The sequence below is a fragment of the Anas acuta genome, chromosome 1, assembly GCF_963932015.1.
Source record: "Anas acuta chromosome 1, bAnaAcu1.1, whole genome shotgun sequence".
Taxonomy (NCBI): Eukaryota; Metazoa; Chordata; class Aves; order Anseriformes; family Anatidae; genus Anas; species Anas acuta.
In genome coordinates, this window is record NC_088979.1 from 172,497,769 (window position 1) to 172,521,162 (window position 23,394).

Consider the following 23,394-nt stretch of genomic DNA (forward strand, 5'->3'; position numbering starts at 1 on the left):
CAGGGGAAGCCACAGATGGGTGTCAGTCCTAAGCATACAGAAGTTAGCCAATATGGCTTTCTTGGTGTAGTGCCACAGCAAATGACAACACAAAACTGATACTAGGCAGAAGACCGTCAGAAGATCTGCAAACACCGTAAAGGAGTTGGCTCTCTCCAGTTGCCTTAGCTGTGCCTCCTGCAGTTTGTTATAACATCATTCGCGCATGGAAGCAGATGGTATGCTACGTATCAATTTACTATGCCTCTCTTTCACAGATTTTTTCGGTTCTGTCTGTGCATTTTTATTCAAAAGAGGACCATATGGTCCCTGTGAGGTAGTTTATAAATAATTGTATATTTACAGTAGCAATTGAAAGCAGAGTCACATGCTTACCTTCAGGAAGGCAGCTGAAAGTAGCTGGGTATTACAGGGTTTTGAATGATTTCCTCAGTACAGCACAGAGATAGGCAATGAATAATTAAACAGAAATTGATTTCACGTGGCCTTCCTGATTGCATTTGTTCTGCTACTGCTGCAAAACACTCGGTTCCTAATCAGAGCTGGTCGAAGAGAGGTGGGGTCATGCGTGCTCTAATGGCATTGCCTCCATCCAGCTGGAACAACAGTCCCAGGCCGCTGCTCTGCCAGGGGCTGGACCAAGTTCTACAGGGACGGACAGCAGAGGCAGGATGGTGCTCCACCACCAGGAGACTATCCTTCGCCCTTGAAGTTTGCAGGGGCTGGTTTGAGCCTCTGGCTCAGCTCTTCCCCCAGGGGAGCTGTTCTCTGGGTGCAGGTGGCCCGAGGGCAGCAGACAGCACCGCTTCCCCAAACACCCTGAGAGGCTCCTGCGAACAACCGGCTGCCTTCTGCTTGTGCTTCCTTCCTCCTCCCCACACGCTCAGTCACCATCTCTCCTTGCACTCTCAGTGCAGAGCAAATTTACCTCCAGAAAGCAACTGTCTGAAGAAGCAAGACCGAATTTGCTTGCATAAAACCCCAGCCAGTTTCAGTGCCCGGGTGACTGAAATTAGGCCTGTCCCTGCCCCCTGTGAATATTTTCAGCACTGCCCTTGCTTTCCACACAGAGTCAAAGACAAAACCACACCTCCCAGGTGCCAAGGGAGGGTGTGCAGGGTCAGATTTCCCAGATGCTCAGTCTCCCAATTAGGGATAAATTGTCAGAAGAGCTCAGCTTCTACTTAGGTCTAATAAATAACGGTAGATTTTTTAGAAGTGTTTCACGTTGCTATTACTGGCCAGGATATGCCCATGAGACCTCTCTTTTGGAGACTTTAATATCTCTTTGTAAATCCCCTCTATTTATTTGTGGGTTTAACTGGGGATACAGGAATAAGCATGGTGTCCAGGCCTCCAGCTCCTCTGGTCACTGTATCCCAGTTCTGCTTCATTCCCCTTCCCCCTGGCACTATGTGTTTTTGTGTGTAAGAATAAACATGGGACAAAAATGAAGATAAAATTGATTCAATCTAGGTGGCAAAGTTATAATTCTCTTTACTTTCCATTCTTTATCACTTGCTCTGCTGATCAGTAATGAGATTTTCTTTTCATCATGATCCTTGGGGTTGATGCCTAAGGAGAAGGCTGTGGGCTGTGATTTACAGAGCTGAGTGGCAGGATTAGGTGGGTTATGTAAGTAAGACAGCAAAATCAATCGTGAACAAGATTTAGACTCATTCTGATGTTGTATTGAACCCTGCCCTCTCCCCTTCAGCTTGAGAAGAAAAAATGGCAGAGATCTGAAAAATAATTTGGGAAGTCACTTTCAGGCATTGTTCTTCCTACTTTTTTGAGCTTTTCTGTTAACTGATAGATGTTGCTGAAATCTTTTGCTTCAGTTATGCAGCACTTTCATCAGTACCACATAGCGTAATGTGAGCCGATATGATTCTCTCACGCGAGCATGAAAGAAAAGTCATATAATACACACACGCAGTCCCAGACGATTCTTAAATCCACTCACAGGCTGTTCTGTAATAAATCAATCTGGACTTGGCTGATATCTTTCACACTGCTGGATGTAAGCTTTCTGCCCACTTTTGTTATTTAAAGGTGAGAAAGAAGTTTTGCCTTTCATTGCTTTTTTCTTTTATAGATTGACAAACAGACTTTTCACTGTAACAGAGTTAGGTAGAGATTAATGAGTTTGTATTATCAGGAGATGAATGTCTGACTCCAACAGGATATTTAGGTACTTGCCCATGGACTTGCCCTAGATTTCAAAACTGAAATGCAAGAGATGTGTGCACTTGGCATTAAGGGACATGGTTTAGCAATGGAACTCAGGTCAGGTTGATGGTTAGATCTTGAAGGTTTTTTCCAACCCTGATGATTCTATGAAGATCTGGGTTTAAGTGAACATATCAGTAAAACTGGGAACCTAATTACACACAAATGGCTTTCAAATGCATAAGATTATCTTTAAAAAAAAAATAGAGATTGCTTTTTGTTAATTTCTTTCATTAATAATGATTTCATTGCTATTTGTGATGGTGGTTCAAGCTCTTTTTCTCCTGATGAGATCCCCATAAATGTTCCAATGCAATGTAGATACAAATACAGTGGACCTATACTGTGCTTTTCCAAGAGCTCTGGAGAGTAAAAGTGAAATAAAAATGAGAATTGTAATTTTTGTCTAAGGTGATTCACTGTGATAAAATGAGAAAGCAAAATATCTAACAATATTGAATTTTAATGGTGTTATTGCTTCATGTAATTTCTAAGATTATTGGTTATTAGCAAGCATACTTTAAAGACATATTTCTGTTTCCAAATATACGGGGTAGCTAGTAAACACACAATTAGTGAATGTAAATAATATTCCACTGTTTCCATCAGTGGCTTTAATTTATCTTAAATGACCATCTAATCCAATAGTATCTGTCCCATGTTTGTAGCTGGACTCCAAAACTCTGCATTGTCCCTTCCATAGTAAAATGACAACTTCCACAAAGGCAAGAAACTCATTGACTTCATTATTTAAACAAGTCATTGTTATAATAAATGGAAGTCTCATAACTCTTAACAACAGTGAGTCAGACCCATCTGACCTTTGTGGGTGGGCCTTTGTTATGTCCTCTACGTTTAAGAAAGTACAGTATTGTAATATTATTCACCACATACCAAGAGTTCCATCAAAGGCTGACAATCACAGGAAAAGGCACATCCTCATTTACAGTACTGCTGAAATGCTAAATATGTCCGGTCATATAAAGCCCGATCCTGTGAAGTTTTGGCATCGCCCCTCAATAGGAACTAACAACATCTCCGCTACTCCCTTTCCCTAAGGGATGCCCATTGTGCTCACTCACGGCTCGCAGCCCTTTAGTCCTCTCTCTAAAAAAGCCCTCTCTCTAAAAAATAAAAAAATAAAAAATAAAAAAGGATAACTGGAATGAGACTTCAGCAGAAACAAGTGTCGCTCCCTTAAAATGAAGTGTCTGGTTGGGACAGGGGTGTGAATACGTGGTTACCTCGAGGGGAAAGACAGAGATGGGCAATTGCAGAAAGGAGCGCGGTGCCTGCGGCACTGGAGGTGTTCAAGGCTGGATGAGGCCCTGGGCAACCTGATGTGGTGGGTGGCATCCCTGCCCATGGCAGGGGGTTGGAAAGAGATATCTTTGAGGTCCCTTCCATCCCGAGCCATTCTCCGACTCTGCGATGGTGCCGTGCTGCCACCTGCGGGCCCAGCCTCCAAACGGCGGCTCCGTGCTGCTTGCCTGAGAACCAGCAGCCTTGGGAGGATTTTCCCCCAGTGAATGTGGAAATTACCCCCAAAAAGCTGCTGCAGCCATCTGCTCCTGCTGGGAACACGCGATGCTGCAGGCCAGATGCTTCGTGGTCACAGAGGGTGGTGGTTGTAGAAACTGTCACAAGCACATCCTTGCTCTGTGTCTTAAGTCCTGTGGAAATACTTTCCAGGTGGAAATTAGCCATGGTGTTCATGCACCAAGAAAATGAAAAAAAAGTTCATGAATCTTACAATTTTGTTGGGTCTGTGGTTGGAGTCCTGTGCCCACCGGCATCCAAGCCCTCCTATTTACCCTTGCTAAATCCCTCCCCTGCTGAGAACTGGGCCCATTCTCTGTGTGCAGGCCTGCTGCTTGCTTCTGTCTGCGAGAGCACAAGCAGCCTGGGGGGCAACATCTCTTCTCCTAAAGCCAGTAGCACCTTTCGGGATGTTTTGACCTTCCTCTCCCCAAAACTGGCTCCACCATGTGGCTAGCTCAGTTACTCTGCAGCTGCTGTAACGCGAGTCATGTCCTTAGCTGCCTGGGGACTGCTTTGCAGGAGCTGACCCAGAAAGGTTGACTGAAGGGGGTTTCCAAGCGCTCATCCTGGCACTCATTTGGAGAAAAAGCCCTATTCAAAGAGGATTTCACATCTTTTCCCACAATTATCTAAGCAATTAAAGCTTGGGGAAATATGGGCAATAGTGGCTAGAATGCAAACAGTTTTTGTTTCTATTTAAAATTTTCAAGAATTATTTGCCAGGCCACAGACTATTGAAAAATCCACATTTTCCCTCTAAAGATCATAAATCTGCTTTGCTAAAGCTAATTTAAAAATCCCTAAACACTGCCACTCCAGACAGCGTTCCCCAGAGGCAGTGTGGCCGCTTGCAAGCTGGCTCCCCGGAGCTGTCCTCCTGGCGCTCGCATGCCCAAGGGCTCAGCCAGCTCCACGGCCACCTCGGGGACAAGTGGTGTGGCTTGGCAGCTGCAGGACTGCGCATCTCTCCCCCCACAAAAACAGCACCCAGCAGCAAACAGCTGCCTTCTGATAAATTTATACCACCTTTACAGTGGTTCCTCATCCGTTCTTGAAGTCCTGTTGGAAAGGCAGTCAGCAAGAAATTAATTGCTCTCACAGGCAGCAGTGCCCTCCAGGCCACCACGCCACTAGCCTCCTGCATGGGCTGGTACGTCGATGCTGTGACAGGGAAGATGACATCAAGGAAACATCGCTTTTACAGGGATAGAAAATTTTCAAACTCTCTGACTTATTCCAGAGGAGTGGGCTGAACGCAGAGCGTCCAGCCTGCCTCTGCTGGAGACGTGCAGTCTTGGTGCTGGATCTCATTTTTGTTAAAAAGGTACAAAACTGTATTTGGAGTCTCTTTAGCACTTCCATTATGGGCTTTAAAGCAGCTGGAAGAGATTGGTAGGCAAAAATAATCACCCTTACACTACGTGCTTAAAACATTCCCTTTGAGCAGCGTGCTCCAGCACTTGAAACACAAGGTCTGTCACACCTAGGGTATGGACTCTGCCACACATTTAGTGTCAGATTGAGCAAGTCCCTACTGACTCCCCCATAGCAGCTTAATGTTATTAACAGCCACAAAATGTATAATGTGCTCCCTCAGCAGAAATGTGGCTTTCTGTTTTATTAAAACTTTGTAACACTTCCTTCTCACTAACCTGTGAGGATGGCATTTATACGATCTACTTAGCTCTCCAGCCTACCAGTTTGGAAATTTATAAAGAAGCTCATCTAATCTGATAGCATTTTCTTTTATTGTCTTCCTGTACTTGTTTGAAAGCAGAAAAGGACCTGAGGGTCCTGGTGAACATGAGCCAGCAGCTTGTCCTTGCTGCCCAGAAGGCTAACGGTGTTCTGGGCTGCGTGAGGCAAAGTATCACCTGCAGGCTGAGGGAGGTGATCCTTCCCCTCTGCCAAGCACTGGTGAGGCTCACCTGCAATGCTGGGCCCACTTCTGGGCTCCCCATTACAACAGAGACATGGGCATACTGGGGGGAGTCCATGAAGGGCTGTGAGATGATGGACTGGAGCACCTCTCCCATGAGGAGAGGCTTGGAGATCTTCCAAAGTCACCCTGGGCAGCCTGCTCTGGGTGTCCCTGCTTGGGCAGGGGCTGGAGCTGCTGGGCTCCTGAAGGCCTGCCAGCCTCAGCCATGCTGTTTTTTTTTCTGAGGAACAAATGGGTACACAACAATTCTGTGTGGGTCAGCAGGATACTTTCAGTGAGATAATTACACACAGACCACCAAGGGCAATGGTTCACTAAAGGATTGCTGTGGCCAGGGGGCCAAGGGGCCCCCAAGACTGGAGCAGAGAGGGGCATCAAAATGTACCCAACTTACCGATGTACTGTTAGAAAGGGTATTTTACTACTTTTAGTTATGAGTTACAAGTCTAAGGGTGCTTACATATTTGGTAAGATCTCTAAGACTAAGGTAATTCTAGTGGAAAAAGCCCCAAAGGACAAAAAAAAATCCTAGCTTAACTGCTGAAAATCATTGTTGACTGTAACCATAGCAGAAAAACAGAACAGCCTAGAAAAACCTGAGGCATGTGGTGATGGACTTACAAATAATTACTTAGGTGTTCAACTTTATATCCTGTGAGTAATCTCTGTGATTCAACAAACCTCTTTGCAGAGCATAAAGGTAAGGACCTCTTCCACCCAGGACGGTGGCTGCATTACCTTGAACGCTATAACATTAACTCCTCCACCTAGCTGCATCCTTCCATAATGTCAACGCAAGCAGCTGCCGACAAGCACAGGCTCGTTGAAGTGTTATTTTGGGGGAAGTGCCAGAAATTATTTATTTCAACAGACTTTTGAACATACTGTACTATTATTCTTAGAGTGTATTAAATGGGTTGTACTTTTATTTGAGTGGATACTTACTTTTTGTTTTGGGTAAAAAGATTGTTTATTTTGCACTAAAAATACATCAGTGGTATTATATACGATTAAGAGATGTTCTTTTTAGTGGTGTCCTTATTAGTAAATCTGCTATGAAAAATGTGTTTATTAGGTAGCTAACAGCACTTCAGTTTGTGTCAGACCATTAGCTAGCAACCTCATGGGTGACTCTACCGCTGTTTCTGGGTGATCAGCTGGGTTTTATTGCCTAGGGACTGCAATAACATAGCCCACATTTGGTGCAGTAAATCACTGAAGTCCAAATTAAGTTATCAACATAAAGTATTTGATAATAATACAAAGCTAAATGGCTGTTTGGAAAAGGTGATGATGGTGGTTTTGGCATTGATGCATTCATGTGAGCTGTTTGCAAATAATCTGAAGTCTGATTTTTTTCCCTAAAGTTATGGCCAAGTTTTGTTCTTAATTTAGTAATTTGGATTATTGCCTGTTGTGCTTAGGACTTGACATCTGGGGAATGCATTTGAAGAATGAATTAAAGAAACACACACCACTTTAAAGCTAGTTATTAGAAGTTAACGGAAGAAATGCTTTGTTAGTCCCCTGAGAGCCACTACCTCAGAACAGCTACTCTTTCCAGTTCTGTGATATTGAACTAGATTTGTTTTCTGCCTTCTCTGTGACAGACCCATGCAATTAACAAAGGGAGTCCACAAACTGTCTACGAAGAGACAGACTTACCAAAACCATGAAATGAGCCATCTCAGGAGATAAACAGTTCAGTAGAATCTTCTTTCTTTGCTACTGCTTAACCAGCTCTATCAGCATTACCAAAAGTGAATGTGGAACGTCTCCTGCCTCTTCCATGAATCTCCAGACAAGGCTGGACCACTCGTGTGGAGCAATCAAAGAGGGTGTTACCACCTCCAGTTATCTGCTCTCCTCTTTTGCTGGTGGTTGCCATCCCATAACGGTCATCAGAATCAGTGTTTCACCCTGCTTATTAATGTAAAACACTGATCAGTTTGGGATCTGTTAGTCTGTTTGTTGGATTTGTCTGACATTGAAACTTTAGGGAGATGAACAGTCTAGACAGGAAGGCAAAGTAAGTCCTCCTGGTATGAACAGACATGTTTTCTAGAGAAACATGTTTCTGGAGACAGATGTTTTCTGCATCAGGTTCTCTAACTTCTTTTAGATCAGATCTGGCTGGCATTGCAGGTTGAATTTCAGAGACTCTTTTCCACTCTCCAGTTACTGCTGTTGCTAAACAATGGAATTACAGATACAGATTTCCTTAGTGGGGGAACTGTAACATCAGGAAATTTTGAGAAGCCTGGTGTATTCAAAATCTCGAGAAAGGGCAAACAACACTGCAAGACTCAAAATGATGGACAACTGAGGAGAAAAAGGATTTAAAGCCAGATTTTTTTATTTATTTAGTTAGTTAGTTTATGAGCACCTTTGAATTGCAGTAGTTAATCAATACTTCAGAGAAAATGTCTGCGCTAAATATTCAGCATTTTAAATAAAGTTCATGGGGCTCTTCTGCAGTAGAACCAGCAAAGGTCAGAAGAGTGTTCCTAACATCTTGAGACTAATACAAGGAAAAGGAACAGACAAATCACCCTACCCTTATTCATGATGTAAAAAATCAACTATTGACCCTTTTGCATCTGTTTAAAAAATAAAATCCTCTTGATATTCATATGAGTATAAATATATTGATTCAAGTAAAACAAGGCTATTAAATTCCACTGTTATAATATTCTCCAGTAATGGTTCAGACTGCATAAGCTCTTGATAGATGAGATGTTTTCATCCCTTAGGGTACACAAAAAGAAAAAAAGATAGCGAAGGAACACTGTTTTCACTATCTATTGTTTCAGACATAAGAGAGCATTGCTATCCAGTGGGAGCAACGCATCTGTCTATGGACTCCAGCTGTATGGTAAACATTAGGAGTCAACATGCAAATAACAAAATACCAATCAATCCTACCATGTGACAAGCCTCTGAGACATTTAATTTCATAGGGTTCCTTCACTTCCTCAGTAACACCTAGATATGCCTAATTTGTTACTCATTTGTAATAAAGACATGAGCTGGAGAAGTCAAACTGATGAATTTGCACTTAACAATTGCTTTATGTAGCTGAAGTATTGTAAAATATACCAGAAGGCTGCAGTTTACCCATCCTCTCATTAATCAAGAACATTAATGGATATGTTCCTATGTCAAAAGGAAAGAAAAGGCAAGACCTTACATGAGATACATTACGAATCAGTCATTTAAAATTCATCATGTAGTTTTAAATGTACCTTTTCCTACTGCCACATGGGAGAAGTACAAATTATTTTAATTTATATGTTTTCTGTTTCAAGACAATTACAGCAAAGAGTTTCCCAAAGACAAGGCTGAATCTACAACAGTTATGGGTTGAGAAACACTTTCAGTGCTGGGTGAGAAGGAGGTATCAAAAGCCAACCCTTGCCAAGCTGCATATTTAAATAGTATTAAATGATAAAGAGCACTGATTGATCTTTTGATCTTAAAAATGCTAGTCAGCCACTGTTTAAGTAAATAATATGCAGAGATTAATTCAGAAAAAAAAATCAAGAAATAGAAATATAAAACAAAAGCAATGCTTTTAGAAAGGGGAGAATAGTAAAAAATAAATAATAATAAAAAAAATGGTAGTTGTTTTTTGTCATTCCTCAGTCTTTTGAGAAAGTAAGGTTTCTAAAGGAGTGACCTCCGCAGCTGCAATCATGTCGCACATCCTTGGGCTATATCTGAAAGTAATCATAATCACACTTACAGCCTGGAAGGTGCAATCCCCTGCTGTAGCTGGTAGTACCACCAGCTCCTAGTAAACATCGTAGCTTCAAAACCTATCGCTTGCTCGTGTGTTTCATGCTGCATTTGTCACAAGCTTTCCTGAAGCACGTTTGTGGTTGATTCACACATGTTATGCGCCGTTGCACCATTCGATGGAAGTGGGTGGATAACAGTGTGAGCTCTTACAGCTCCGTGTGAGGAGAGGCTGATAGGGGGGTAAGGAATGTTGTGTCACATTTTGGCTTATGCTGTTTATTTGCACAAATGTGAAAGACGCTACTTCCCTAAATACTTCAGCTGAACTGTCAGCTTTTCCTTGGCGTTACTGATTAACTCCGCTCCCCCTCATCTTCCCTCTTGCTGCTCTGTCACGCACACACTCAGGGATCAGTTCAACACAGAGCGTGGCAAAACCTCTCCACCCAAAGAGTTCAAGCCTGTGGATGCCTTTGATTTGAGTTTAACTTGGCTTTGCTGAGCTATCTCCTATGGCTCTTCCAAGAGAAGGGCGGTAGTTACACCCACGGCTTTCAATAATATTTATCACAACCTGTCTGAGCAAGTTTGAATGCAACCAGTAAGTCTTTGAGGATGGCAGAGAGGACCATTGCATAACGGGGTTCAGCTTAAGTCCAGAGTGCTAGTTTAGGTAGACGAGTCAACATCCCACAACTTAGAAAACATTATTTGAAACAGGAAAAGAATGCAAGCTATTTTTCCTAAGGAGTGCACTGTTGGTTTTGTGTTAGAATTTGCAAGGTATGTACATAATACACGCTGGTGTCAAAAGCTCCAAGCATTTTTTCTTTCAAGACTGCGAAAGAATGTGGTTTGTCACAGCTCACTGCTAGAATATTTGTAAAATGCTCATGGGAACTCTTGGAATAATTAAAGAATGGTGTCTCCATGACAGGATAACACCCATCCCAATTCCTTCCCAAGGAAACAATATGGGTATATATTATAAATTATGGCTAATTATCTCACATCCTGTTTCCTCATAGCCCTAAACACAAAAAACCTTTTCTTCTTCATGATATTCAATCTTGCTGTTAATAACATCTTTTATTTCTACAGTGGGATTTATTCCAGAGGATTCCAATCCATCTCCATGGAGCACAATCAAAGTGTGACCACTAACAGCATACGGAGAAGAAAAACCAGGCCAAGAGCATTATAAAATTCCTCTGATCCTATATAAAAGGACTGGTGCTATCCACAAAGAACTGAGAGAGTCTTGTTTTCTAGGGTTTTATCCAAGATCCTCCCCTTCAGCTTCAGAGCCAGAACATGCTTTAATTGAACAGGAAACTCTCAGGAGCTGATGCGTGGTTCCTGGATATGGAAATATTGTGACTCTAAAATGTGTGCTGCCAAGTCTTATCTTATCTGATCACACCCATAAGATCCTTCTGGAGATGAATGTTGTCAAAGATGAAGCCAACAGAGTTTCTATATTTAGTTTACTAAATGGTTGGTTCAAATACCAATAATAGAATCAGCAGTGGCTGATTAATCCCTTCTAATGAATTATAATAATAATAATAAAAAAGGCTACAGTCTTCACTGTGTTTTGTGGCTAGGAAAAAAAAAGTCCAGTATCAATGTCTGAAAGGGATGAGTGCATTGTATGAAATGGAAGAAGAGTTTTAATGGGCAGTGAACCAAAGCAGATGTTTGATAACTGACAATTGTAAAAAATTTCCAGCATAGCCCTTAGAATTTATTAAAACAAATAAAAGGAAAACAAAACAAAACAAAAAGTTATCTAAATTTGCTACACTCCCAAAACAGATTTTTTCATGTTTACAGACCAAACTTTTGCAGACCAGCCTTTTGCATTCTCTTTGGCTAAAAAGCAGAAGTCTGTAATTCCTCATTAGTACCTGTTGACTCATTCTGCTTACTTTTATTTATATAATATTACACCGTGTTTCCAAACAATGAAGCTTACAAGCAAAGACATGTTGCCTGTAAATAAAAAGTACAATATCTCAATCAAACTTTTAGAACTACTAAAGAATTAAAAACACTGAAATAGCTTTGTTAGTGCAGTCAAGTATCCAAGGCGTCTTGACACACAGAATACACAACCTACTTACTTGGATATATAGACATATGCTCCAGAACTCCAAAATAAAAAATTCCCTAAGAAGCAATGAGAATGCAAGTACCAAAGACAAGGAGTTCTGACTACTACCTTATTAGAAAAATGAGACAAGCCACATAGTTTATTTCCAAGTTTTTTGATGTTGTTGTTGCTTTTTGTCTTTTTTTTTTTTTCATCATATCTAAACACAAGCCAAAGTTGAATCTGAAATGAAAGCAAAGCTCAAAACTCATTGCTGGAAAGGGGAAGAAAGAGATTCCCAGAAACCTTCTGGGGGATAAAAAAAAAGTGATCAAGCAACCCTCTTATAAATACCTCAAAGATATGAACCAACATCAAATATCATACCAATCACAATTCATTTTATACCAGAGTAACATGCCCTTTGGACAGGAGAGACAGTCATGTAGACACTGATGTACTTGATTTTAGTAGGCCTTTCAACACTGTTTAACCTAAAAAAGAAGGTTGAGAAGGAATTTTTAAAAGTTAAGACCAGATAAAAATATGTTGCAAAGAGAAAGGAAACAATCTATTGTTCCCTGTGCCAGTGGTGGACAGGACTTAACTAAAGGCTTCTGATGCAACAGAAAGGATCCAGGTTATGGATTAGGAGCAGCTTAACAAAAGCAGAAATTTTAAACCAGAGAAATAGCTTGTCTGAGGAGGCTTTGGAAGAGACAGTCTACCTCCAGAGGCCTTGAAGCACGAAGTGAACAAAGTAGTAATGGATACACGACTGATCCTACATGGGGGCAAAGAGGTTGAATGAGTTCTGAATCAACTCTGAGTCCACTTCAGACTTTTTTTAATGCCATTTGAATATACCTACATTCCTCAAAAGCTCAGAATACAAGAGCCAAAGAGATTAATTGTTCATTGCTCAAACGAGCATCTGAAAACTGCGAGCACAAACATCATGTCATCAATGGTCCTTCTGTTCCCTGGATATTGAATATTTTGGTAGCTTTAATCAATCAATCCCAAAAATGTCACTATAGGAAGAACAGCTTGCTACTTTATTTTTTTTTTCACCCTATCTCTTTTAGAGACACAGTGTTGTACTGGCAGCTTCGAGACTACAAAAATACCACTTCAGGTTCATTTGGGTTTATTACATTGAGAAAGAAATAATCGTAAGGTCAGTTTTGCCCATCTCTTGTTTGCCCTCATTGCAATGGTTTGCAGATGATAAATGGCACAGGATCGTTTCAATGGTGAAGGATACTTCAAAGTTAAGAATTCAGATTTACAACACCAAAACACAAGTATTTGCATTCCCCCTGTGCACTCTATGCTAATCCTAATTTCTGCACTCACGGATAGCTATAGAGTTCCTCTCCACCATGCCCTGCCTCATCCTTGCTTTTTCATCCACTGCCTCCCCTTGATCTACCATATTATTATTGAAATCTCTTCAGCTTAGGTAGGACTTGAAACCTCCGAGGGCAGGAACTTTGTGGGCACACAGAAAAGTTCAGAAGCTGACAGCAGTGAAGTCCCAGGATTTTCTCTCGACTGCAGACAGGTTGCTCATCTCCAAAGGTGGATGAGAAAGGGCCAAAGCAGTTCTGCTAATACAGCGTACTTTTGAAGTTGTATGAGTAGGTATCAAGGTCAGTGCTGGAAAGGATACAGATGCCACATTTTTACCCATGTATGATACCCGATCAGAGACTTAAACAAAAGTACAGACAGCACCTCAGATGTGATGAGTGTTTCTCTTTGCATTCCTCTGTGTCACGGAAACCTCCCGTCAGCTTCCCTGGCTCCTCTGCGCAACATGATCTGTGCAGCACGAGGGGATGACAGCAACGTCTTCATGACCTGTGCCAGAAACAGCAAACACCAGGGCTTCCACTACACCTCTGAGTCTCAAGTGACTCAGGAGTCATTTTAACTACAAGACTCAATAGTAAGTAAAAGCATGCAGCAGTTCTGTGTAGCACGGCCTCCTTGCAACAAAACCTTACCTCTGCGGCCATAGCCAAACACGGTGTTGCTGTTCCCCCATCACTCCCCCTTCTTAATTGCTTCAGTGTCTGGTTTGAGGGTCATTCAAGATTTCAGTCTACTCAAGATGCAGCACCGAAAGTCATCTGTCTTAGTCTGCAACAGGGCTTTCTTTAATCTCATCCTTCAAAACAGCTCATTCCTTTCTTTAGATGATGGAGCTCATTAACCTTAATAACCCTTAAAGTCAGGCTTACCTTACACATTTCATCATCTTTCCTCTGTCTGTGCTTTCCTACCTATGGCCGGCGGCTTGATTACATTGCCCTGCAGCCTGCTAATGAAGCCAGTCCTCCCCTTCCTTCCCCTGCCTCTCACACGCTGTCCCTACATTACAGCTGTCCCTGCTCTTACTTCATTCGAGCTCTTCTGCTTAATCCTAAATTAACATTCTCCCTAACGAGGTGCCACCACTCTGGCTGGACAGCCTCCAACACGCCCCTTACCCCACCATGCCCCAAGAGACCCGCCGCCACGCTCCACCAAGCCCCGACCCGCCCCGTCCTGCTGCCCGGGCAGCCTGCAGGGCGTGCGGCCATCACCCCACAGCCCCCCGCTCCCTCACCACCACCGCCATCACCACAGCCATGCCCATGGCCCCCCATCACCGTGCGCGAATAACGAACAGACAGAGGCTGCTTTGGGTCAAGTTTGGGGTAACTTTATTAAAAGGACGGCTCGAAATGGGTGAAGTTTATTAAAATAACGACTCTACACTGGTTAAAGTTATTAAAATAACGAAGCGGGGAGGGGTGTGAAGGAAGGAGCGGGCTGCCCCCCCCCCCCCGTCGCGCTGTGATGACGCCACCGCCGCCCGGGCCGGGGCCGCGCCCCTCCGCCGCGCCGCCAGCAGGGGGCGCCCGAGCCCGCCCCGCGCCTCCCCGCCCCGCCCCCCCCGCCCCCCGGCGGCGGGTCACGTGCCCCGCGCCCCCGGCCCCGCCTCCCCGCCCGGTGCCGCCCCCCGCCCCCGGGAGGACCTTTCCCACAATGCCCCCGCGGGCGGGCCGGTTTGGAGGCGTCTCGCTGGCGGCCGCCACGCCGCCTCCCTCCCCCCTCTCCTCCCCCCCTCCCTCCCCGCGCAGCGCCCCCCCGCGGGCCCCGCCGGCAGCGCCCGGCCCCGTCCCGTCCCGTGGCGGCGGCGGCCATGTGGCCCGGCGCCCGCTGAGGCTGAGCCCGCTCCGCCGCCCGGCCCGCGGGGAGGCAGCGGCCAGGCGCTGGGCGAGGCCCCCGAGCGGCGGCGGCGGCGAGGCTGGGGGACGGCCGCGGGCTCCGCTCCATGCTGGGGACGGCGCCAGGTACGGCGGCGGGGATGGGGAGCGCCCGGGGGGCGGCCCGGGCCCGGCGGGGCCTTCCCCTCCCGCAGGGCCTGACCCAGCCCGGCGGGAGGCTCCCGGGCCTGGGGGGGGCTGGCGGGGCCGCTGTGCCCCGCGGTGTCCTGCCCGTGCTGGGGCTGCTCGGTGCGGGCGGGGGGCTGCAGGGCTGGGCTGTGCTGGGCTGGCCCCTGCGCGCGGTGTGTGCGGTGCTTTAATCTCGGAGGGAAGCGGAGCCGACTCTGGCGGCCGGTGCCGTGCTCGAGCCCCGAGCTGCTGGCTCGCCGCCGGGTCGGAGCCGTGAGAGAGCTGCGGCTGCCCTCAGGAGTTCACTGCCTGCCCGCCCAAACCTTCCCCTGCGTGGGGCAGCGGGGAGGTCGCCAGTCTCTTGGTTTCTTCTTTCTTTAACCTAACAGTGAGATTCTTAAATGAAAGGTCGGCGGCTAAAAGCTGCTGTTATTTGGCTGATCGTACAGGGTAAACCGTGTCTCGTTCTTTCTCTTTTTTTAATTGGGAAGCTGTATTCGGAGATGCGCGTGCACAAAAAAAGCCAGCATCCTCTTTTGCCATATGGAGAAACCTTGGAAAGGTTCCCAAGAACTTCTTCCAAGCGTTTCCTTTAGAATTTTTGATGAATATAGTGGCTTTTGTTTGCTTTCCTTAGAGGAGACGAGACAAATGTGGGGGGAGGGGAGGGTGGGTGCTGTTTAGGATTTTACTAAAAGTTACGATGTCAAACTTAAGCAGGTTTTATCTCAGTAGTTTACAGTTGCTGATGCATTGACCTCCAGAGTGATAGATGGCCCACGTCAGAAATACACCAATTTTCTTTTATGGTCCACGTGACTTGAAGTTTGCCTCTGAATAGACAGAACGGGCAAGAACTCCTCAGAAAAACACCTCTTTCTCTCTCATCCAAATGGTCTCAAAACAGAATGTTCTTCAGGCCTTCCCTAAGAAAAGTAAAACTGGAGGCACTAGTTTATCTTGTGCTCGGATCACTTTAAGACAGGGAATGCTTCTCCAGGAATTTGGTGAGTTTTTTTCAGCGTTAATTTGTACAGCTCAAGCACAATGTGTGAAGGATCTTGAGTTTGACTCAACATGGAGATGTAAGTTTGTTGTTTTACAATTACTCAGCTGTCACTTTTAAACCACCCAGGAGATAAAGAGCTTCTTTTTGCTCTTGACTGACTGTAGTTTGAGTCACACTTCACGCATGAGTTTTAGCCTCTGGCTTTATAAAACTTGTGTATGGTTCTGCTTGTGATATGTAATGGTTCTGCTCTGGTTACAAACATCTGCTTTTACCTGTCACAGAGATTCCTTGCTGAATATTTTCAGTTTCCCGTTCCCCTGAGTGTTCTAAAATGTGCAAAAACTGAAGTTAAAGTTTCCTATATATAGTAATTACCGTCAGGGTGGTTTGTTTCGGTTAATGTTGTGTATGGGGCGGAGTGGCAGAACGCTGTTGGAAAAAGTTGGATGGGCTGACTTGTGGTACCAGTACCAGAATTACTGAAACCTGGCCTCTTGAGTCCACGGCTTCAGCACTGTGATGTTCTTTTTCGCCAGCAATCTAAGGCGAGGGGTAAGAAATGTCCTTCCAGTTAACAGTAACAGAAACGTCTGGTCTAGTTTGTACTGACGTCCAAGCAGATTCCTCAGTACTGACAACTTGTATGAATGAATTCTGATATGCTTTTGAGATTAAAGTAGGTTTTATAAGTCTCAACATTGTTCTCTTTCTTTTTTGCCTATTTTGCCAACTTTGAGATAGAACGAGCTTTAAGGTATAAGTTTAACATGCGCATTAGAAACCTCTGATATTTATGGCTATAGTGTTATGTGGAGTGCCTCAGAACAAGGACTAGTTCGTGGCTTTTCAGCAGCATAGGCACGTTTTATTTCATACGTGTGTACTAGTCCGCTGTACCCTGAAGGGGAGCAACCTTAATCTGAGTGTGGTGGCTTTTTTTTAAGCCAGCAGTGAGGTTGTGAGGTTGGTAAGTGAGGTTATAGGTACAGTTTGCAAGCTGAAAGCTGTGAACATCTCTTTGTGGGTCTGCAGGCTGCTTGCTTCTGGTGTCCTGAACCGCCTGAGCACGGATGTTCCCTTCAGTAGGAAGTTAGCGGTGTGCAGTCGTGAAATAACAAACGAAGGGCTGCAGCTGGTGGGAGGTGAGGTGAATGCGTGCATCTTTTAACGTTCAGCTGTCCATCACATCCCCACGTCTAGGTCTGATGGTGTGCTGAAGGCCGAGTGACTGTAGGAGGGACTCAAAGGCTGAATATGCATGATCTGTACTTCCGTGGCCCACACCAGATGCAACAAACAGTTTTTCCCTGACAGTTTTGTTTTGTTGTTTTTAAAAGCCTGTTGCTTATACAAACATACTGCTTTACTACTGCTTATTTTTATGGCACTTCTGATTGTTTCTCCAACTAAACGGCTTAAGGAAAACTAATTAAACTTAACCAAATGTGAAAGTTGTCATTTCTGGGCTGGCAAAGTTGTTAGCTGACATGACAAAGGATGATCAAAATACTGCATCTAATTATCTACTAAGTAGCAAGATTAAAATGAACTTGTATTAAAGGCATTTAGTAAGGTCACAAATACATGTACACATGTAGGCATATCTTCACGTTGCATTTGTATACATAGAGATAAAATGAATATTTTTACCCCTTCACTTCTTATTATTACGTAACACTTTCTATAAATTATCTTGATGTAATGCTAGCATTACTTTTTTTTTTTCCCCCAAAGGAATGCAAAATTTGAGTTTTGATGTTAATAATAATCCAGATATTGGATTATTTTAATTAGAAATTATTTGTCAATCTTCTATAAAGCAATTTTTTTTATATACCATAGTATATTTGTGTTTGAAGGGGGTAAGGATGACTTGGTTGATGGTCCCTATGTTAGGTCACAGTTTGGTACAGGGAATAATCAGCGTGCAACCCGTGCTTATTCCATCATCACAGCAACTGTCTTTGACTCTGTGGCTAGTGGCATTCTTAAATTTCTGAGATTATTTCAGTTTCTTTCACACACATACCTGTACAATAAAAATATGTATGAATGAGGATGTAGAGAGAACTGGAGAAAAAGCTTGCTTTTTGCTCTCAAGCAGAATATTAAAGAAATAAGTCTTGCAGAAGCTGTTATCTAAAGCCTAACGCTGTGGCAAATAGCAGTATCTGGTCACTTTTTCTAATAGATGCTAATAATCATCTCTGTCTTAATGCAGATGTTATTTAAGGATTGGTGAACTCCCATTAAAATGCAGTCTTTTTTCATCTGCTATTAGGTCTGTAAGCACTGCTTAGCTGTGATCTTCCATCAAGGATACTATCTGGGAGTAAACCTGACTGACGCATTCGGTGTTTGGAACTTTTCCAAACTAGTATGAAATTGCCTGGAAACGTCAAGTGCATTAACACGTGTCTCTCTTCTTGCTACTTGGCTTTTATTAGGCTGCCAACAGTAACAGTGAGTGGGAAATCCCTGAGATCAGCATCTGGATAGAAGTCCTCGCGAACGTCCATACCTTTTGATAGCACCGCAGGACAGAGCTGCAGCAGGGAAGATTTCTGCCTTTGAAATGGAGAATTTTACATGAAACTAAGCCATAATAATACTTGACACTTGTGTTCTCAGGTAGCATCTGAAGACAGATGAGCAGTGTTAATTAGGCTGTTCGCTGCCTAGAACAAATTACTTCAGTGATTCTGAAGATACAAGGAGAGACAATGAAACACTGCCTTCTGTACTCTGCCACTGAATAATCACATCTGTGCAGTTCTGCTTGTCTTAAATGTTCTTAGTTTGCTGCTTGTGATACAAGAGGTAGTGGCCCCTGTGGACAGAGGTGTACAAGAAGTAATTGCAAGTACTATGAGAAAAGCAGCGTGTTAGTATCTTTAGCTCATTAGAGTTTATTTGGTAGCACATCAAATGAAACCTTCCTGTAGCAATGAAGGTAACATATAACCTTCTCTCTGTACCACTGCAGTTGTGATTCTTTTTTTTTTTTTAAATGCACTTTCCCAAGTCTGAACAAGAAGGCACCTAGTCCCACTCTGAGAAACACCAGTTAGCACCAGCACTTGTTTGGTAGTTGCTATTGTGGCAAGAAGCTGTGAATGAGGAGAGAGTTCATCACTCTAAGTAGCTTCTAGCAGAGGTGACATGGGAAACTTCTCTTGAAAGCTTTGCAATGAGATACAATAATTACAACAAAAGCTACGCTGATTTTTTGAAGAGCTCACAGCCGAGTATTTGTTATAGGGGATTTCTTGATGCCATCGCTAGGGTGAAAGTAATTCAAAATTGTGATTTACATGTTTGCTTGTTAGCAGACTGTCCTCAGTTGAAGATAAAGATTATGGAGTTCAAGATACCTTTTCAAGCCCAGATCAGTTTTTTTCCCCTTTCGTGGCTAATAGCTTTTGTCACCTTCTGTCTGTTGCTATTGGTGTCAAGGAAAGCTTCTCTCTAATCCCCATCTTCCATTCCTGGCTATACCTTTCTCGCTTTATTTTAGCCATCTTGAAAGTGATCACCGAGTAAGTAAGAACCGTGAAAGCCAGATGAACAGTAATTGAAACTGCTTATTCCCCATCTATCTGCTGCTTCTCAAATGGCATCTAATGCATTGCTCTACAAGTGCTGTAAGAGATTTTGTGCAAAATAAGATGCTCAAGATTGTTTCAATTGTCATGATAAAACCTATGCAAGCTCTGTATTTTTACACCACTTTCCAAAAATACAGCGTTTTATGTCTGACATTTATAAGTGGTTAGTGTAGATCTTTGACCTCAGCTTATAAAATACCGTTATTCAAAGGGAAAAGGGGCTCGAGAACCATGGTTTTTGACATCACAGCTTTCGTCTAGTACTTCTTTAAGAGTATGCCTCAGCGAGGCAAAACACTTATAAATGGCCATGCTACTTTCTTTGTCCTGTTTGTTTGTAAATCAATGCCTGTATGTTTTGAATGTAAGCTAGCTGAAATTACTTCTTACGGAGATGAAGGTTTCCATAGGTTCCAAAAGAGCATGTTGTATCACTGAACTCTTTATTTGATGTTTAAAATGAAAGAACAGCAGGCTTTTAATAGAGGACTCAAATTCAGTGTATTTTTAACAAGGATGTGGGTATGGTTCTATGTGATCTTCTGGAGTGCGTTTTTCATTTTAACTCCAGAAAATGACACAGGAGCCTCTGGACTGCATAATTCTATTCAAGGGACGGCATTGTTTGCAGGAATTCAAGATTCAGAAGCTGAGCTGTAAGACTACCATAATGTAGGTGGAAGGAAAAAATAATGGCAATCTGTAAATGGACAATTACATGTTATTTCTTCCTTTGCTGGATTCATTCCTTTCTTTTTTTTTGGCTTAATATAATATTCTAATCACCTACCACTCTGGTTTTGTTGCTGCGTTTTTTTTTTTGTTTTTTTTTTTTTACTTGTTAAATATTCTCACCATTGCTGTGACCCTGGAGTGTTTCATTTGAGGTCAGTCTTACTCTGTCTCTTACTCTACCAGTTTTGCCATCCTTTTTCCTTCCCCTGTTCAAAGGTCTTAGCTTTTCCACTTCTCCCTGTCTTTGCAAGGTGTTTTTGGTTGATCTCCTGCATCCCTGGTGTGTAAGCCCCACCACTTGGGCATGTTTAGGATGGTATTAAGAAACATAAAGATGGTCTTCCGAGTTTCTTTAGCATCGGAGAGGTGATTGCAGCAGGCCCTGCTGTGTTGCCATAGCACTGGCTGAAGTATGCTCATTCATCTTGTGGGAATGCTGCATGTGCAGAGTAGCAATGGGATAGGAACTTGAAATTATTAGTGTGTGCTGAGCACAGATCTAATTTATGGGGAGAAAATAAATGCAGTGACTAGCAAAGTTTTCCCGAATAAATGCAAACTTTTTTCTTTTTTCTTTTTTTTTTTTTTTCAGATTTGTGCCCTGGTAGGTCTGGAAGGGTTACTTGTGTGGAAGGCATGTTCTTGATCTCAGTGACCCACTGCCAAGTATCTGCTCTTGGGTGGAAAGCACGAAAATATTGGTGCTTGCTTCCAAGTGGCTAGAAAAAAAGAAGGCTTTAACTGTTCTTGGAAATGGCTGAGCCGTTTTTGCTGACTCTGGTATGCAGTGCTAGCCCTGCCAGCTGCACGAGTATACGTGTGACTAAGGACCCTCAGCAGCGGAAGATGGGGTCGTGAGTTTATGCTGACTTGGTTTAGTTGCCTGGACCGTGTGCGCCACGACAATAGTATCTAATCCCCAATTAGTTCCTGTTGTTGGCAAATCTCAATTTCACACAGCTCAGCCACGGGCTACTTAGAAGCAACACCTAAGTGCTGAATCGTACATTTTGTGAGAGGACCTCACGTTGCCTGTTTTCTGTTGCGTATTTCTTTGTGTGCTGTGAATGGCTGTGGTACCTGCGTGCTTATCAGCCCTGCGTGGAGCAGCGTGATTTCGCCCTGGCACACAGGTGTGTCCTCCCTGCGGGGGTGGTCATGGCACAGTGCCTGTTCTGGGGGGTTTCTTACCATATGCATGGAACAGCACAACAGGCACTGTGCTTATTGCCTTGTATTGAAAATAACTGCTTTGGAAAGCAAAATGAGGTCCTCTTAATTTATGTGGGTGTACACTTGATCTTGTATCAGTCTTCAGAAGCTTCTGGTCATCCTGACCATTGTATAAATGAACTGGCTTTTGCATGGGGGCAGTGGCTCCGTGACACATGCTAAACCCAATGAGCGTTTGTTCTGTCTTAGGGTTCTCGTGGGCCCAGCCATAAACTTCTGTACAGACTAGGCCTGGGATTTGTCTTGGGTAATTCAGAAGGCTTTTGGAAAGCAGTGTTATGAGTGGCAGTCCTACTGAGCAACTACCCTGCAAAATAGCCTTACTTCAACGTGTAGGTAAGCAATGCAGGTTCGCCCCCCAGCACTTCTGCATCCTCAGGAGCTAACGGAGCTTGAGTAGGGCTTGTCCCCTCTCAGAACAGAAAAGTGTTTGCTCACAAACAAGAGAAATCAGTAGGGAGAACTTGGTAGAAGGTGGTAGGGAGACAAGCATAGCTTTGAGTTGCAGGTTAGATGTCAGCTGTGAATATATACTTGGAATCAAATGAGACTGCGCCCTTACAACTCCTAAAAGTCATTTTTCCCTTGCAGATTAGCAAGTTTAGCTTCATCTAGTTCTTAGTCTGAACTAAACGTGCCTAAGCACTGGCCATCTTGGCTGTCAGTGGTCACGCCGCATGTACCGATGGTGCAGAGGTGCCATTTCTCCATAACCTCTGTATGTAAATTCACGTGGTCTGAGTTAACCTCACAGATATGTATAATGCTGGGTAATCGATTTAGGTTGCTTGCAGAGGGAATCTGCTGAGACAGTGTTTCTCATTGCTGCTTACTGGGTGTGAACTCTTAATGTAAGCTCAGGACACAGCCCAAACTTCTGCCACCTATCCTAGTGGAACAAAGTGTGTTACGGTTGGCGGTGCAGAAAGATGAGAAATTAAATTTGCTTTCTGTAGGTAATTACGCATCAGTGCCAGGAAGGTAACTAGTCTGGTACCCAGCTCGAATTTGTCATGTCTCAGAGCTGCTAACTGCTGTGCAAGCTTGTTACCTGCTCTTCTTCACTTCTTCGTGAGCTTCCTCAGAAATGGGTCTCAGCCTTGTGTGGTAGAACAGTCAGGATGGACGTGTGTGAGGTAACTTTCTTCAGTGCGTTTCTGACAGATATTTGGAAGAGAGCGAATATCTCTTTGTTTTAGGTCTTTTGGTCAAGCATGATACCTTCCCTGGCTCATGGAAATACCAGTCTTTCTGTGGGTTGTCCTGGTAGTTGTGTAGATTCTTATGTTTTTGGTGAGCAAATCAGTGGAGACCAAAAGAGCCCTCATGTGTATTTGTTTTTTTTGGAGGGGGCAGAGGTATAACGCTTTAACAAGTCTTAGTGCCCCATGTTCTCCTAAGCTGCACACTTCAGACTGAGATGGCTTCTTGGGGTGGTATTTGGAGTTTTGCCAGGGACTCTGATATTTATCAACTGATGTTTAGCACGAGACCTTTGACTTTGTCCTTGTGTTATCTCTTGTTCCTTGGTACTAATATTGAATTTCTCCTGCAGCCTGCCTACTTTTCTTTATTAGAAACATAGAATATCCTGATTTGGAAGGGACCCCCAAGGATCATCGAATCCAACTCTTGGCTTCACGCAGGACCACCCAAAAACCAGACCATGTGTCTGAGAGCATTGTCCAAACACTTCAAGGAACTCCAGCAGGCTCAGAGCCATGACCGCGGCCCTGGGTAGACTGTCCCAGCGTACAAGATACAAACCGATGAGATCTGGTAACAGGAGGAGGAACGTGAAGGCCGGTAGATCAGGCAGCCAGCTGCATGGCTGGGATTCTGGCATGGAGTGCCTGGCCTGTGCA

General features: G+C 43.8%; 1 protein-coding gene and 2 long non-coding RNA genes across 5 annotated transcripts in view; 2 read left to right on the forward strand and 1 right to left on the reverse strand.

Annotated features, from left to right (window-relative positions):
* The first annotated feature begins 1,737 nt into the window (after nucleotides 1-1,737).
* Nucleotides 1,738-11,008, forward strand: LOC137849600 (uncharacterized). Its single transcript, XR_011091986.1, has 3 exons — nucleotides 1,738-2,055; nucleotides 7,327-7,745; nucleotides 10,559-11,008. It is a non-coding gene; the product is annotated as an uncharacterized lncRNA (long non-coding RNA).
* Nucleotides 11,009-11,109: 101 nt separating this feature from the next.
* Nucleotides 11,110-14,098, reverse strand: LOC137849599 (uncharacterized). Its single transcript, XR_011091985.1, has 3 exons — nucleotides 13,802-14,098; nucleotides 13,565-13,700; nucleotides 11,110-13,418 (listed from the first exon to the last, which is right to left on the reverse strand). It is a non-coding gene; the product is annotated as an uncharacterized lncRNA (long non-coding RNA).
* A 667-nt stretch (nucleotides 14,099-14,765) lies between these two features.
* SCAF11 (SR-related CTD associated factor 11) overlaps nucleotides 14,766-23,394 on the forward strand; it is a 47,088-nt gene continuing 38,459 nt past the window's right edge. For 2 of the 3 annotated variants that reach the window (XM_068669356.1, XM_068669358.1), the window contains exon 1: nucleotides 14,766-14,899. The gene's annotated coding sequence lies outside the window, so the exon portion shown is untranslated. Of the gene's footprint in view, nucleotides 14,900-15,107; nucleotides 15,392-23,394 lie in introns of those variants that run through there. The other variant, XM_068669357.1, reaches the window with a different exon arrangement.